We start from the raw sequence: 5,208 nt of genomic DNA, 5'->3' as shown, positions 1-5,208 counted from the left end.
CTACAAAAAACAGATAAAGATCACACTTTTTTTGTGTAATGTATGTTATTTAATCACACCTTTTAAGTTTTATTAAAGTGTGATCTTTGAGAGTGTGATTGAAAGTGGTCATTTTTAATCATACCTTTTAAGTGTGCTTAATAACATTTAGATCACATCTTATAAGTGTGATTAATAACATTTAGATCATACCTTTTAAATGTGATTAAAAACATTTAGATCACATCTTTTAAGTGTGCTTTATAACATTTAGATCACACCTTATAAGTGTGATTAATAACATTTAGATCACATCTTTTAAATGTGATTAATAACATTTAGATCACATTTTTTAAGTGTGATTAATAACTAATAAAACTTGTGATAATAAACATTTAGATCACAAATTTTAAGTGTGATTAATATCTACTTTACTGCAAGCAGCCAACTATATATCTGGGTTCACTGCTTGCTGTAACAATCACTAAATTACCCACAAGCAATCAATCAATACCACATTTAAGTTCAAACCATCATAGAAAAGTTTACTAAGAAAAAGTAAGTTTAAGTTCATTACAATAAATTAATCGACCAGTTTAATAATTAAGAGCACAATATGAATTATTCCATTTACAAGCAGCCCATAATAGACTAGAGCTCGTATTTTTTTTGCATGACATGTATCAAGACTTCGGATTCTAAACTGAGCTAAAATGATTTCACAAACAATTTCCAGAACCCCCCCTCCCCCCAAAAAAATGGAAATAAAGAACAAAAGAAATGAGTAATTACATCGCTCATTGTCAAGAGGCCTGAGAACTTCTCCGATTATCTGCCCAATGCTCTGAAGCGACTTCAAATCGTCTTCTATCTTATTGAACTCTTTCTTGGAAGCTCGCAAGCTCTCTCTCACTGCCTGCTAAACGTAATTAGAATATTGTATATGTGCCTAAGTGTGAAAACATAATTTTATTCAAGTATTCAAAGGACATCTACAACCCTTGATTCAAACTTATATCGAATTTAAAAAGCAAAATGTAGGGATTAGATTTGTTAAATCTCTTTGTATGTATTTAATATACATATAGTAAGACTAAAACACCAAAATATTACACTTAATTAGATGCAAATTAGTCATGGACACGGCTCCTCGAACAGAGATGTACCTGTGGGGAGAACATCTCTTTGTATGTATTTAAGAAATCGAGTAAGTATACCTTTTCCCCTGTGACGAGCAGCACGCTTCCGTGGGAGAAATCCAAGGGACCTATGCAGGGGATGCTCAAACTTCCTGTGTGGCATCTTCTCTTCCTTCACAAATAAATGGTTAACGTTATTATTCAAAAAAATTAACATTGAAAGTCCTTGCAATCTACTATTTTGTAATCCTTGCTCTAAATTAAGTGTCCAAAACTTCCAATCAAACATAAGCATAATCAACTAGGAACATGGAGATATTATTGCACATACAAGAATCATCCGAAGCATTTCTGATATTGATTATGTACACACATGTATAAACTTGCTATGAAATATAACTCGAAAGAGATCATACAAATCAAGACATTCTCCTATGTGATTTTTCATTGAAAAAACTTGAAATCCATATGTTATATGAGTTCTACTGAAATGAGAATGTGACTTGGAATTTAGAGACATGTATTTGCATAGAAATGTTACAGATAACATTAAAAACCAAAATTTTAGTTTTGGAATTGATGAATGTATACGGATCTTTCTGGTTTCAAACGAATCAGCACCGCATCATTATCAAATGAATCATCTGTTTAAACACACAACAATCAAAAATCAGTTTAAAATTCCAGCAAACATTAGAAAGCATGTACATGGAAACTACTCAACGACATTAGATATTAACTTAAACAACCATTAAAATTCTGTGATATTGTGGATCTTTTGTAAACTTGTGGATTTGTTCCCATATCAGGTGCTGGAACATCAATGTGCACTCCAATAAGATTGTGTATCTTCTGGGTGAAAACTCTGGTGAGTCATTCTAGCTCAGACATGCTTAATTCCCCTGGATTGCATCCTATCCCTCCTTTAGCGCCACTGTATGGTATATTGGCCACTGCAGTCTTCCATGTCATTAGTTGTGCTAAAGCAGAGTATAATTCTTATACTTTGTGTTACAAAACTAGATAGATATATCAGTGCATACCTATTATAGAAGCACAATACATATCTGCATAAGATTCGTGTCCCGTGAGCAATTCCCACGTGACAATCCCAAATGAGTAAAAATCAATCTACATTGCAAAAAAAAAGAAAAGAAAAAGAAATAATAATATTAATAATAATAATATACACAAGAGAAACTAAAAGAAGAAATTAAAAATCTCTTAGAGAGAGAATGAAGTACAATTATGTAAACTAAATATTTCTAAAGTTTATGCTCAGAATAATCTTACCTTTTCCGTAACCATTTTACTCTTTCCACTAAAAAGTTCAGGTGCCATCCAAGGTAAGGTTCCACGAACACCCCCTGACACTGAAGTGTGTTGTTTTACCTTTGATAAGCCAAGGTCACCAATCTAAAAAGAAATGCAGACAATGGATAAGCGATCACATTTTTGTAATAGAAGCACCCTGTAACAAGAGTTAAACATGAACATGTATCAAGTTATCTAACATGAACATGTACAATGAGATGAAGATGAACATATCCAAAAATGAGATGGTGATAATAAACAAATGTAGGCTAGGTACATGATATAAATGTACTAATCATGTGAATGAGATAGTGAATAGAAACCTGTAATCCCCTAGACAAAAGACAAAAGATTCAAGAGTCTGACAACAAAGAGCCAACAATTCATATTTTTTAATATCTAATGTAAAACTAGAATTTCCTAAACAACCTATCTAACCTTAAGAAAAACATCAATCTTCATATTGTGCATGTGTATTAACTCTATGAACACTAAAGAAAACCAAAATCTGTGTTTTTGATCCACAAAAGTGTTTGAAAGTTTTCAAAATTAACCCGTATAAGCATCACAAGAACTTATTTTACAGATAAAGACTGCAATGATTAGATGAGGAAATTCATTACCAAGTCCTGTTTTTGAAACCCATAATCAACTCATGTTCCTGTATTTAGAAGAAGAATAAAAAAATGAATTCTTGACATTTAAAAAAGAGATAAACGAGAAACATAACACCAAAAATACTCAATATCTAATGTAAAATACTCACTGTTTTTGACATTTAAATGAATTTTTTCAATACTCAGTATCTAATGTAAATCTTGAGTAATGAAGCAGACAGTAAAGAAATTTAATAAAATGGAAGCCAAGAATAGATCCCATTTACACAGTGCACATACCACAACAAAAAAATATTTATTTATTTTCTTGAATAAAGAGAGCACAATCTTTCCAAAGAGAAGCAAAGTTCCATTTTCACATAGGGCATACAAAACATAACATCAATTAGCCACTTAATGAGGCAACAACAGACTCTCAATTGTTAACTAATATCAGAACCCTAAAAGAATTGATTCATTTTGTAGGTAAACTTAAGATTCAATTGGAAGTATTACACATCTCAATTCATAAAAACTACTGGCATTACTAGATGGATCTGAATTCCCCTCAAACAAAAACAAGCATCCTTCATGATTATAGCAAAGAAGTATTACACATCCCAATTTGATTTATACTATTAACAAATCTGATATTTAAGCTTGCAATTGGAGTCAATTTTATGTAAATATTAGAGACCAAATGAAAATTATGAAAATAGATTCTTAGCTGATTTTGAATCTAAATACATTAACATGAAAAAAATTATAGAAAATTCTCAAATATAACCAAAATTTGGCGCTTAAATCCCGATCAACCATCAATGTCTTTGTCTGCCCAATTGAACCTGGGTTTGAGTATAGATCAATATAGTAAAGTTGTAAATGTTAGTAAATCATTGATACCAGAGATGTTCTTTAGATGATAATAGTTGGAAGTTATAAAAGCAAAAAGATCAAAGTGAATGAGATTCTATTAAAAAGAGAGTAGACCAAAAATAGGAAGTGAAAAGATTAAAAAGAGCAAAATTCAACTGAAGAGAGGCCAAATCAAAGATCTATTGGAGAGAGAGAGAGAGAGAGAGAGAGAGAGAGAGAGAGAGAGAGGGCCTAGGGGGTGGTAGCGATGGGAGAACCAGACCTGAGGAGCTTCAACAGGTAGAGCGCATCCAACGCCATCCCGTTCAGGCTTTTCTTGGAATAGAAAAGCCTATCATTCATCAGGTGGTTTTCTCTTGCTCCGACTCAATCGGTCTCGGTCTTGGTCCCAGTCCCTGTCTCGATCCCGATGATCTTGATCCTTTTTCACTCCTCGGTCTCGTAACCCCGCCGATTTGTGCAACTTAACCGAACCATCTTCCTCTGCAAAATCACCAGAATCAAAATCAAGAAAAACAAAAAAAAAATCAAGAAATTTCAACCAAATTGATGCAAGAATTGATGGATTTAGAATTAGATCTGAACAAGTGATCGGAAATCAACCTTGGTGAATCTCTCAAGGAGCAAGAGGAGACACAGAGAAAACCCTAAATCTAGGACAGAGAGAAAAAACGATAGAGAGAATAGGCAAATTTCACTTTAGTAAAAAACGTGGTAATAGGCAAATTTTATTGTAGTGGAATTTGGGAATTGTATATTTTATATAAAAATCAAATTAAAATATTTTATACAATCACACCTATTTAGGGAGTGTAATTATATAATTACACTTATTTAAAAGTGTGATTAAAAAATATATAAATAATGACACTTATTTAAAAAGTGTGATTAAAAAATAGTAGTGTATATATAATCACACTTTTAATTAAAAGGTGTGATTAAAAAATATATAAATAATCACACTTTAACTAGAACGTGTGATTAAAAATATATATATATATATATATATATAATCACACTAATTTAAAAAGTGTGATTAAAAGTAGTAGTGTATATATAATCACACTTTAATTAGAAGGTGTGATTAAAATATATATATATATATATATAATCACACTTATTTAAAAAGTGACATAAAAAATATATATTATCATACTCAATCAAATTAAGTGTGATTAAAATATCAATATAATTTTTTTTTATCACACTTCCAATAAAAGTGAGATTTTTTATTTATTTATTTATTTATTTTTTATCAAAGTGTGATTTTTATCTAATTTTGTAGTAGTATAGTTTCTTTCTTA

General features: G+C 31.0%; 1 long non-coding RNA gene across 8 annotated transcripts; it reads right to left on the bottom strand.

Annotated features, from left to right (window-relative positions):
• Positions 1–517: 517 nt before the first annotated feature.
• On the bottom strand, positions 518–4,630 carry LOC114278430 (uncharacterized). 8 transcript variants are annotated; one of them, XR_014337430.1, is made up of 9 exons: positions 4,508–4,630; positions 4,167–4,387; positions 3,056–3,093; positions 2,412–2,534; positions 2,162–2,249; positions 1,868–2,071; positions 1,710–1,762; positions 1,197–1,290; positions 518–898 (listed from the first exon to the last, which is right to left on the bottom strand). It is a non-coding gene; the product is annotated as an uncharacterized LOC114278430 (long non-coding RNA). The 8 variants fall into 8 exon arrangements; XR_014337431.1 differs by having other exon boundaries at positions 518–895; XR_014337436.1 differs by lacking the exon at positions 1,710–1,762.
• Positions 4,631–5,208: the final 578 nt, after the last annotated feature.

Source organism: Camellia sinensis, chromosome 8, assembly GCF_055761805.1.
Source record: "Camellia sinensis isolate YWXY chromosome 8, ASM5576180v1, whole genome shotgun sequence".
Lineage (NCBI taxonomy): Eukaryota > Viridiplantae > Streptophyta > Magnoliopsida > Ericales > Theaceae > Camellia > Camellia sinensis.
Note: the sequence above shows the minus strand (reverse complement) of the source record. Positions and strands in the feature narration are given on the sequence as shown.